Genomic DNA, 13,044 nt, shown 5'->3' with positions numbered 1-13,044 from the left:
CATTATCTTTGTATTCCAGCTGGGCTCTGTCGTCGCGAAGCTACCCTGCTTTGTCGCCTATGGCTAGGGGTGGCTTTCACCAAGTCTTTCGCTTACCGAATTGGATGGGCCGACGACGCCTCGTGTGAGGACTGTGGTAACGAAGAGACTTTTCAACACCTTCTTTGTGACTGTCCTCGATATAATTTACAGAGACAATCACTTGCAACCGCGATAGCGCGTTTTGACCACAGACCTCTCACAGAGGAACTCATTTTCAGATACCGCCATCATACGCCATCGCAGCAGAGGGCGACGAGGGCACTGTTGCGGTTCTTGAGGGCGACAGAACTGGACAGGCGACTGTAGCCTGAACAGATGTTAATGTTGCTACAAGTGTCAGTGTGCTGTGCGATGACAGTGTTCGGTGACAGTGACCGATTGTGATTGTGTGTCTATGCTCCTTCCTTTCCTTATCTCTACTTTGTTTCCACTTTACCTCCCCCTCCCCTCTCTCCCCAGCGTAGGGTAGCCAACCGGATTTTTTGTTCTCTGGTTAACCTCCCTGCCTTTCCCCTTTCCTCTCTCTCTCTCTCTCTCTCTCTCTCTATCTACGTTCCGTAAGGTAACTGTCTAAAACGATAATTAGCGAATTCTTGTTATGAAATTATGTGTTTCGGTCTTTCGTGCAAATAATATTTGAGCAATTTAGCTCAATGATTAGATTGGGCTATCTGCAAAAGGTGATTATTAAAAGTTCGTTAAAGTTTTTCGCGAGTACACCCGGTAGTTTGAACTATGGAAGGCAAAGGCAGGCGTGAGCTTGCAGCCAACGCTTTGCGACGGTATTTTGCTATAGAACACGAGAAGCTAGGCGCTAAAGTTCATCCTTTGGACATCCCTCTAGAAATTTGCTGTTTATTATTAGTGCTGAAGAGTCGAAACTTCCAGATAGTTCCAAGTAGTGCAACTAAGCATCGCATGACAGGAGCAGTTGGTGAGATTGCACATCTGTGCATAACCAGATGATGGACGTGCGTTTCATTGCTGCGCGTACAAGCGCGGACTGAAATAAATAGCCGTTTTTTGCGCTATACGTCAAACAATGTTAATGTGCATGCTAGGAATATGGCTATACAAATTTGGCCAAGGACAGGCGCGCTTCGAGCATTTTGATGACCCGCGTGCCGCAGAGAGATGAGAGCGACGCTTGTGCTACTGATCGTGTGAATAAGCAGGATAATAGTTTTAGGATGGGATCTTTGCACCTGTTACAAACGCAGCGAACGGCGCCACCAATGGCGAGAATTTCGTCCGTGGCAGGTTAAGCTAACGACCCCGTGGATAAGAGTTGCTTAGCGCACGTTGCTATGAGCGACTTCTGCCACAATTTTTTCGAGAGTTTACGTTTCGTAGTTATCGAAGTGAAAGTGCGCGAAATGGAATACAAAATTCAGAGCGCCAATCAGTGTGAGCCAAACTTTAGGTTTGCTGTATATAATTCGAATTGCAGCGTCCTTTCTTGGTGCTTCCGCGGACAGCAAAATGTGACCGTCTCTCCGCTTCCACCAGATCGCAGCGATCTCGCAACAGTATGAATGACGTATGAAGTCTGAACGCACTTCTTGTTTTTGTCATATGCACAGGCAACTTTTCTAAGTATAGCATGGGAAGTTGGTCATAGAGCATGGTATCACTGTTTTCCGCCATTCATGGTCTTTTTATTCGGTGGATTTGGAGCAAGGCATATGTACTAAACAATGAACAATATGGCTTCAAATATACGCTTGTGGCCAATCCCCCTGGCGGTTATGAGCTGATGAGACCACAACAACAGCATCCAACCCAGCGTGATGCAGGTACTGCAGGAATGCAATACGTTGCATTCTAGCGGACTCGAACGCTGAAAGCCTTGGGAACCGTTGCTTGCTCGCAAAGGTAGGTATGTCCGTGGTTTCTTTTTTTTTTTTTTGTCGTGTCTTCTGAGAGAGAGAAACGGTATGGGAAATGCAGGTAGGTTAACCTGCAGGGAGAGATTCTGGTTTGATACCCAGCACTGGGTGAAGGGTTAGGCGAAATTAAAGACGGGAAAGTTTAGCGGATAGTTAAAGCAAAGGCACAAAACTACATAGAGGAGGTGAGGGACGTCCGTGAGAACTATAGTCTCAATTTCGCGAGGGATGGAAGGATGGATGGATGCTATGAGCGTCACCTTTCAAACGGAGTGATGGGTTGCGCCACCCAGCTCTTGTTCTTATTTTGCCTAATGTACTATCTTCTTGAAAAAAAAAACACACACACACACGCAAATAATTACCAGCATCAAACTTTCTGAACCACTACCGCGGCTCCAACTAAATGCTCGCCCCCTATCGGCCGCGCCGAGAACCAGCCGATCTAGGTTCGGCCGCAGGTTCTCGATTACAGCGTGCCTGCAATTCTCGAATCGTTGTGATGCCGCCGTGCACAAGCCCGAAAATGAAAAAAAGACCTGTATGCCGAAAGAATTTTGCTGTATACCGTTATGCGTGTCAAAGCGGTGGAAAGACAAATGCATCACGAAGTAGCAGACGACGCACAAGAGAGAGCGACGTGGATAAGAAACTTGCTCATCGGGGAGAAGGTGGCTGACACTAGGGTGGATCGTCCGAAACGCTTCACTCGGGACGACTTCTTCAATCCCCTCGAGTAGACCATTGCTTTCCTCATATTGAAATAGAAATGATTGAAATTTGAGATTGAACTTTATGACTAAATTTAAATCCTAAATTATCACCTTCCTGTCCACAGATATTAGCCAGACGTTGCATATCACTTTGCTTGCTAGCTAGCAACACAATGTCTTCCGCATAAAACAAACCTGGAAGCCGCTGCTCTACTAGTGTGCCCGCCTGTTTGTACGAGAGTTTAAATCCGATATTGATTCCTTTAGCGCCCTTTCCGTCCTTAACATCTAAATAATAAATGACAACGGGGACAAAGGGCACTCTTGTCTTAGTCCTTTGGAGATATCAACTTTCTCCTCACTCCTGAACACTTCACATTCGACGCAAACAATATTTTCTAGGTAAATCTCCCTCAAAAGCTTCATACAGTCGTTGCCTATCTGCAGCGCCGCGGCCTGTCCGCGGCCATATTTATCCACGTGTACACGCCGCCATGAGTGCCCTTCTGTTTGGACAGCACTTGCGGAGCGGCCGTACGGCCGCAAAAAGAGCTATGAGTTTCGAAAGCACTAGAAGGCATCGTTCACACTTGGACGCGAACGTGAGACAAGCGGTGAGAGCGGGCAAAGTTTGCACGCATAGGTGAACAACCTCACCGAATTAAAAAAAAAAAAAAGAACTTGACACATAAACTCATTTAAATCTTCTTCGGAGGGATATATATATATATATATATATATATATATATATATATATATATATATATATATATATATATATATATATATATATATATATATATATATATATATATATAGACATATCATAATATCATAATTTCCATTACTTTATCGTTTCTTTATTTCATTTATTAAGCACAAGTGATTTCCCCTATGTTGTCCTTGGTGTCAGTGTTTGTTGGTTTCTTATGATATGACTAATAAAAATCGGGCCCCTCGGTTAATCCCCTTTCTTCTCGTTCATATATATATATATATATATATATATATATATATATATATATATATATATATATATATATATATATATATATATATATATATAAATATATATATATATATATAAGTCCCGATACAGCTTTCTGGTGCACGGGGGTTGTATCGGGAGTTTTTCATATTGCTCTACTATTTTCGCATGGTCACTTTTAATCTAATTATAAGGTTTGAAAAGTTTATTAATACATTAAGACTGATTATAGAATTAGGCGGAATGGAAAAAAATAATCTGAGTAGCTGCAAGTGATGGCAAACACACACACACACACACACACACACACACATATATATATATATATATATATATATATATATATATATATATATATATATATATATATATATATATATATGATGTGCGACGAGGTTTAGGCAGCCAGTCTCTTTTTTTATTCTCTTGAGTGAGAGCCCCACCACCAGGCCCCAAAGCCGCCATGATGAGTATGCACAGGCGAGAATATGAAGCGTATGAACAATGCTCACACTAATTTCCCCGCGCGCGCAAGCGGTCAGCCAGGCCGCGACTTAGCCAGGAGGGAAACGCCGAACGAATCGTTTGAGGCGTGGAACGCTCAAGGTATTGACGAAAAGTTGTAGAAAAAATAACGATGTCATCTAAATAGCACAGACAGGTCTTCCACGTAAGACCACGTAAAACTGTGTCAATCATGCCTTCAAATGTTGCAGGAGCATTACATAAACCGAAGGAAATGCCGTTGAACTCGTAAAGTCCGTCTGGTGTTGCAAAGGCTGTCTTGTCCTTGTCCGCTTCGTGCATGGGGATTTGCCAGTATCCGGATCGGAGGTCTAGACTAGAGAAATATTCTGCACGCTGGAGGAAGTCAACGGCATCGTCGATTCTTGGCATCGGATATACGTCTTTGCGCGTGATCCTATTAAGGGCTGTTTTTGCGCGGATCTTATTAAGGGCCGTGTTTTTGCAAGAACTTGATGAAAGCCCGGTGCCCGTCTCCTGAAAACTGCATCGCAGCTTGCTAACTGAACTTGGTATGAGCACTGGAGAAGAGAAGCACGAACTGGTTGATCACCTGCTTCTATAGGCAACGGGTACAAGAAACGGACTGTTTGGAAAGGAACACTAGAAGACCAAATAGACTAGCTCTCCGTTGTAGGAGAGCTGTGGAAAGCAAACATTGGGAAAAAATATGAGCCGTATCCTCATGACCGCCACAAAAAGGGCTCGCCCCACGAATCGGGATGGATGTGAAGCATCTGTACTAAACGAGCAGAGAGCCACGCGCCAGGCGGTACATGAACACAACTCGCCTAGCGCTAAGAAAGCTGGCTGTAATATATATATTATTGAGAGAGAGAGGTATTTATTATGATAGAAAAGCTGACAGATCGGCCTGAATCAATGTCCTGGCTGTTATAAGTTTCCAGCTTAGCCTATGGAAGGATAGATCGTACCTGTGGCGACATCGTGTTCTACCTTCATGAGGTCAATGTCGAGCTGTCGTCGTGCGAATGTAGCTGTTTCCCGTGAAAGGCGTCGTTTCTCACTGCAGGGCTTTTCTTCTCTCTCCTTGCGATTGTTTTTCTCTTTTCCTGCGTCCCTGCTGGCGCCGTCTGGGTCCGGTCATTGGCGAGCGCACTGTTTGTTGACGCTTCCCTGCCCTTCCGGGGTCGGGACAGCGGCCGCCGCCCCCGCCGCTCGTGAGAGAGCGGGTGCGCATGTGGCCGGCACATGGCGGCGTAAAGAACGCACCGGTCGCAGGGACCCAAGCCGCGGCTCTTAAAGGCGAAGCTTAAGCGTCCTCCAAATTTTTTTATAAAACGAAGCTAGACAGGAACCTACCCACGCCGCAAAGTGCCTGGCATGAGCCAAGGAATACTTAGCATTAAAGCTAATTAAAATGCTGCAGCTCTTACGAAGGCTCTTTTGAAGGCGCGGCAGCGCGCGCTCGCAAAACTTACACAGGTTTCATTCGCGGTACTCGCAAGTTAGTCAACATCGAATCACAAGTTTAGTGGCTATATGGTGTTGGGCTGCTGAGCACGAGTTCGTGGGATTGATCCCGGCAGCGGCGGCCGCATTTCGATGGGGGCGAAATGCGAGAGCACCCGTGTACTTAGATTTAGGTGCACGTTAAAGAATCACATGAGGTCCAAATTTCTGGAGTCCCCCACTACAGCGTGCCTCATAATCAGAAAGTGGTTTTGGCACGTAAAACCCAACAATTTAAAATTGAATCGGAAGCATCCACTATATACGGCGTCCATAACGCGTGCTAGTGATTTACTGAGAAGCGGACATTACTTCCACGAGAAATCAAAACTCGTAATCGACTAGTTAACAAAACCTCACTAATTAAGCTTTTTACTAGTTACCTTACGGCACGTATTGCAATGTACGAATTGTAACCAGTTAGTTTGCAAGGCCTATTGGCTGGGAACAAATTCTGAGGATGGCACTGGTTTCGAGATATGAGCCGTCAAACTTGAGGTCACTCTTTACTGTGAAAAAACTAATTGATTCCGAATCGGCATGAATTCCTCACCGGTGGTTCCATTATCACAAATCTCGCAAGATTCATGACACACATCTCCGTGCCGGTACTTCAAAGGGGGCAAGTTGACACCATTTATTGTGACCTCAGCAAAGCTTTCGATGTAGTCAGCCACTCACTGCTTCCGGCTGATCAAGCTTACGCACTTCGATGTTGACTTGTCAATTGTTAATGTCTTGCGCAGTTATCTTCTTGATAGATCATGTTATGCTTACGTCATTGGCCAAACGTCTTCATTTTACATGGTAACTAGCGGCGTCCTTCAAGGATCAGTATTGGGACCGCTCCTTTTTTTTTAACTTTATTAATGGTGTTCTTTCTGCTATTTGGAATTCTTCATTCCTTCTATATTCAGATGACACCAAGATTTTTAAGGAAAGTCACACTGTTGATGACGGTCGCATCCTGCAGTCTCACCTGTTTTCTTCTTCTAAAAGGTGCAAGGATAAAAATTCAAGGGGCACTTAGTTGTCCCTACGTGGATGAATGCGAAAGCATTGCGACCACCGCGCGATGCCTATGCTATTTCAGTCGTTGAGTAACTAGCTCTTCGGACACGTAGTTCTTCTTTCGACTCCCAGCAAATGTCGTGGGTTCGAGTGCCTTAATTAACTATACTAATTACTTGTACCCTAATTAACTTCGCCTTAATTAACACCAAAGGTCGTGCGCTCGAGTGCCGCAATGAACTAACTCTCTTAAGTAAACACGGGTCTTAATTATATCCTAATTAACTGTGCCTTATTTAACTTCGCCTTAATGAACAACAAAGGTCGTGGGTACGACTCCCGCCAAAGGTCGTGGGTGCGAGTGCCTTAAAAACTCTATCTTAATTAACTGTGCCTTAGTTAACTTCGCCTTAACACAAAATGTCGTGGGTTCTACTCCCACCAAACGTCGAGGGTTCGCAGCCTTTTTGGACCTCATGTGGTCACGCCAACACCGACAGCGCCGGACTTTCCGCCTCGTGAACTATATAATGCTTTCAGATTCAAAGAAACTCACCTTGAATGCTGCTAAGACCGAAGTAATGAATCACTTTCAAATGGAAAACAGCCAGCTTTTCTTTTTCTTATTCTGTACCATTGTGTAAGGTCTGTGAGATCAATGATCTCGGTGTACTTTTTGATATAACCTTACACTTTCCAACACACACTAAACGCGTTGCAACGCGGTGTATGCGCTCTCTTGGCTCTGTTTGCAGACTGTGGGTAGAACTTAATTCTCCTACACCGTTCCACAAGTTGTACAAGTTGTACAATCTGGCTTCCTCAACTCGAATACGCGTCGGTCGTCTGGAGTGGAATTTCTAGATACAACAGTGACATTATACGAGGGCGAATCAGAAAGTCTATGCCCCTATTTTTTTAGCCAAATTACAGCGGTAAAGGCGAAGTCAACATATCCATTCCCACCGGTGGACCTTTCTTGGACTGACCCGGCCTTATGTGGTGGTAGCTCCGCGACACGGCGCTGATGTCAGTTGTTTGAAGATGGCGGTTGTGCTCCATGCACACGTCGACGGCGTACGAGCAACGAAGTGTGATTCACTTTCTATGGAGCAAGGGGCAAACACCCATCAAAATCCATATGGAAATGCAGCCCACGTATGGGGAAAGGTGTCTCGCTTTGAGAGGTGTGAGGTGGCGGTGGCGTGAGTTCGCAAGAGGCCGTGAAGACTTGCATGACAATGAGCGTCCGGGCAGGCCGCGTGCGTCGGTAACTGACGACAACAGCATCTCAATTTTACTGCTGCGATGGGACAAGTGTCTGAACCGATGTGGAGACTATACGGAAAAATAATGTGAGGTACGTAAAATAGTACGTATATCTGTAATTGCCTGTATGTACCTTACTTTCGCTAATAAAACATAGGGGCAAATATTTTCTGATTAGCCCTCGAAGATCGGGTCCAGAAAAAGTTTCTAAGCTTGTACCATCACAGCTTTGCTTACACAGGCACTGGACCTTGTTCTAGCACTGTTGGATGATTGTCATCGCCCCTACTTCACTGCCGGCGTAATCGCGCTGACCTTCTGTTTCTCTTCAAACTCGTTCACGGTATCCTCACCTGACCCGAACTCCTCAGTTGTATCATGCTTCGTATTCTGCAGCGCAAGATCACTAGCGAACATAGACCTTTCCATGTTCTTGCCTGGCAGCGCCAACATTCACATGTACACAGAATACAGTCTTTATAACGCTTATTTTCATAATATTTATACATTTCATAACTCGCTGCCATTGTTCTTTTCCGAACTTTGCGTTGTTGCGTCATAGTTTCACGTGTGGTTCAACTGCCCTGCTCCTCCTTTTTCTTTTGTATTTACGTTGCGCCTTGTTGTATGTACTCTATTCTTTTCAATATTGTTCCTTTTATTATTTGTTTTCTTTTTACTTATATTACTCCGCAATTTTCTTTTTTTTCTTTCTAATGAATGCGTGCGCCAGCACTTAGACCGCATGGTTGTTCCTGGGCACGGTAAACAAATTATTATTATTATTATTATTATTATTATTATTATTATTATTATTATTATTATTATTATTATTATTATTATTATTATTATTATTATTATTATTTGCGATTGCATGCGGACTTGCTCTCAACCGTGTTCTTTTAAACGCAATTGAGAGCGCTACTTTCCAGACGAGCAAGACTGCAGTTTCGTCATGTTTTGGTTACTTCGCGGGATTTCTTTACAGGCCCAGAATAAATAACCACGTTAAAGAGAACGTAACAAAGACCAGGGTATCAAACCGCAACTGAACCAAAAAGTGAAAGCCGGAAAAAAAAAAAACACGTTATTTTCGCTCGAACTGGGACTGAACCGTAACGTTACAATTTTTTTTCATTCCGGAGTGAAACCGAAAAGAAAAATAAGGGTTTTCGGTTCAGGCGAGTGAGCCACCTTTTCCAGAGCTTTTCATCCACGCATTACCTGCACTTGTGGCTCAAACTATGCTACTTCGTTTGTAAATACACACCATCTTCCCGGGATTTTAGAAGTACGTAGCAGCACTATTAGTGCGGTTGTCGGCGTATCGCGTTGTGGGGGGGGGGGGGGGGGGGGGGCAGACAAGGAAGTAATACACTCGTAAGCGCTTGAAATTGGCTGACCGTGAAAAAAAATTTTGTGTTGGCCGGAAAAGTAAAGAAGCGCTTCCTAGCTGGAGTTCGCACAAGTTGCAGTCTGTGCAATAGAAATGACATTGCTTCTGGCATATGCTTCTACAAGGTAATTTTTGAATCAACGCTTTCTTTGCCTACTATCCTGGGTTGTTGCCAATGTTTTATTCATTATAATCGGGTATGACATGCCCTCTTGGCGGTGACGCTCTGTGGAGAAATCGGAGGAGAAGGGAAACTAGCATTAATTGGCAAGTTCAAATTGCGCAGACAATGACGTCTCGCGGAAAGATTCCATGACAGTCCAGGATCCCCTTTCTGTGTTGTAGCCCTCCCCTTGACCTCCTCCATTGCTCAAAACTTGCGGGACGGAGGGCTGCTGGTAGACTGCTTATATCTTGCCTCAGTGCTGGGCTGTGCACTCCTATACGAGGTGGAACACGTTGGCTCACTTTCCGATGTTGCAGCTCAAGCAGAGATCTGCAGATGTGTCTGGTTCACTGTGACAAGAAGCCTTCCTTTCGGAAAAGTGTGCCAGCCTCATAGGTGTCGGAGCTGTGGCTGTCCGTATTCTCTTCAAGCAAACTTCGACTGCTCGTCCGTGTTCCTGCTGGGATCTGGGGGCCGAATTCACGAAGCGTTTCGTTCATAAATGCTCTTTCACATCGGCTGGCCGCCTTCGCTAACAATATGCCCGGCATCAGGATTAGCTGAAATTTTGTTTTACAAATAATTCTAGCGTAAGGACATTTTGAGAATACGGGCCCAGGGCACGTATTTACAAAGCCTTTTAGTTAGCGCAAATTAACAACAGGGATGTTATAGCAATATATATATATATATATATATATATATATATATATATATATATATATATATATATATATATATATATATATATATATATATATATATATATATCAAATGAAGGAAAAGAGTACGACGTACGTTCAATAAGCACAGTATATTTGACTGACACGGTTCAGCTGGTGGACCAGCCGTAGTACCAGCCACCAGCCATTTTGACAAAGGCTGCACCACCAGCCGAAACGTCAGTCAAATATACTGTGCTTATTGAACGTACGTCGTACATATATATATATATGCTCTCAAGTGCGCATTCGGTGTGAACAAGGTGGGCTGCATCGTGACTGCCGACGAGGAAGCGGCAGGGCGTTCTTTATCTCATCGGCAGCGCTCGGCCAGCAGCATGCATTTTCGCCGTCATCCGACGAGAGCCGACCTTGTTCACCGAACGCGCGCTTGAGAGCAGCACGATACCACGGCGCAAACGCTCTGTCACGTGGCTTTTTTTTTTTTCATATTTCGCTGGCTTTCTTTGCAACCTGGTGAAAAGGACTACGTGAAACGTATCGTAAAGGAAACAACTCGATCGGTGGTTTCTAAAGGTGCTCTACAAACCTGCGTATCATACTTGGAGTTCTCATACAATAATAAAAAAGTTGGGTAATTAAACTTAATTAGTGAGTTATGGGGAAAACAAAAAAATATTGTCTGAGTTACTAAAGGCTATTGCGAATGGAATGCGTTCCGTTCAATTCGCTTCCGACGCGCCTTTCATTTTTAAATTCTTGGCTCAAGTTATGTAGGACTCCCCTGTGTTATGCAGCCCGAAGAACAACACGCGTAACCTTTCGGTGCAGCTTACTAGCACCGTCGAGCTTTTGTACAAAATAAATTTATGCTGCTTTGCTGCAATTATTATTCGGTTATGCATATGAACTTGAACTGGTTCGAGCCGATTTGAGCCGTTATTTTTTTCGCACTAGAGTTGAACCGAAAGTGAACCGCTTACGTTCAACCGGAAAGAAAACCGGAACGGAAAAAGTTTCAGTTGTTCACCCTGACAGAAACATCTTCATTGGGTGTTTCTGGGAACGTCCTGCAATTTTTGAAATGCAATTAACTTATACCCTAAAACAAATATTCATTATTTTGCATAATTAAACTTATCTAATCAGGTAACTAATCCCATTCAAAAAATATTATGCCTAAGTCAAGACGGCTACGAGCAATATACCGCTGGTCTCATTCGTATAAGGTTTACCATTCTATTTTTAATGTTTGATTCTAGAGGGTGTTGCGGCGCTGAGTTAAGTCGAACCCGGCTCCATTTGGTTGCGTGCCGGAGGCTTCCAATTGCAGAAATCAGAAGCTCGGAAGTTGCGAAAGCGAAAACCAACAGATTTACTGGAACTTGTACAAAACTTATTTACATCGCTGATTAGGTAAAACAGAAAAAGGTCAAGGGTTTAGCTACGAGCATTTGGATTATCCTCGTTTCCATGGCCCAGAGCACCCTTTTTTCTCTCCACACCGTCATTATAACACCGCTGTTCAAGGCATCCCTCCTGGCGGTAGCCAATCACACACAGGTCACAACCCACCAGGACGACAGCCATTCAAGAAGCACGAACAACACTGTCCCTGACGGAATATCGGACCGGCGAAAACACCAATTTCCAGCGGGCGCAAAGGCGGAGGGAGGGTTTCGCTGTGTGAATGCGAGATGGTTTACTCCGCTGCTTCCAGTTCGTGGCGGCTTGCTTCCGGGAGCGTCCATGAGCCCTTCGCGTCGTATCTGCCTCCACCTGAGCGGCAACTCTTTCTTTCCTTTGTGGCGCTTCTTCCCTGACGAGGGGAGCTCGTTAGGGGTAACTTAGCAGCGTCCAGTAGCGCGTGGGAACTGTCTTCCGACTATCTTCCCAGCGTGGTTCTCGCATTCCACTCTTGCGCGTGACAAATGTTGTCTACTGCAGTCATAACAAGAGAGAAAGACAGAGGAAAGGAACGAAAGGCAGGGGATTAACCAGGAAAAAAATGCGGTATACTTATATCGATGGTCGCAGAGAGGCAATATATAGCGATTCCAAGGCAGTCATTAAGGCCTACCAAACCGGGATGGTCTCCCCTCAAGCCCTCAGCATTCTCCAAAGTGCCAAAAGCATCTCCCTGCATTCTCTCACTTGGTTTCCCGTTCTTCTGATTGGGGTGGGGCATGAAATAGAAGGTATGCCGGCCCATGCGGTCGTCCAACTCATGCACGCTTAGGACGTTGTTGAAGGGAGATACTTGTTCTCATCGAGAACGAGGAATATGGGATTTATTTACAGTAGTTACATGAGAACGTTACAGTTATGACTGAAAGAGGAATGCACATTGAGGAGCCGCTGATGGTTCCTTAAATACACTCTGTCCTCCCTAGATCCCTAGGTGAGGGAAAACGGCAGTTCACCGCCAATTCAGAGCGTCCAAGGTCATCGTAGCCGACCCGCCTTTGAAGGGGAGGGCCCACGCACTCGCTTCCGCACAGGTTGTACTGACCCCGCCGAGGGGAGTGGGTTCTCGCAGAGACGGTGCTTGATCCGAGCAGGCGCCTCTTTATCCCAGAGTCGACGCCGCAGACAATGGCCACCGCGTCTGTCCATTCTAAGCTGCGTGAGACGGCACCGCCAAATATCTTCTTCCAGGAATTCCCACGCTCCAATCAGACCGTGACGGTGTCGGCGTACACACTAACAGTACTTGCTCCGCCGACTACGTCCAGACATCTCGGCTCTGTCCCCCGGTTGACGCGTCTCATTCTTGTCTTCACAAAGCAGGTTATCGCCGCAGACCTGCCGATGTCGAAGGGCTGTTGACTCGCACATTGTAGTCCTCACAAAGTGACTCATCGCAGCGGGCGAGGCAGATTTCGTCCT

This window comes from Dermacentor albipictus, chromosome 1, assembly GCF_038994185.2.
Source record: "Dermacentor albipictus isolate Rhodes 1998 colony chromosome 1, USDA_Dalb.pri_finalv2, whole genome shotgun sequence".
Classification (NCBI taxonomy): Eukaryota; Metazoa; Arthropoda; class Arachnida; order Ixodida; family Ixodidae; genus Dermacentor; species Dermacentor albipictus.
Note: the sequence above shows the minus strand (reverse complement) of the source record.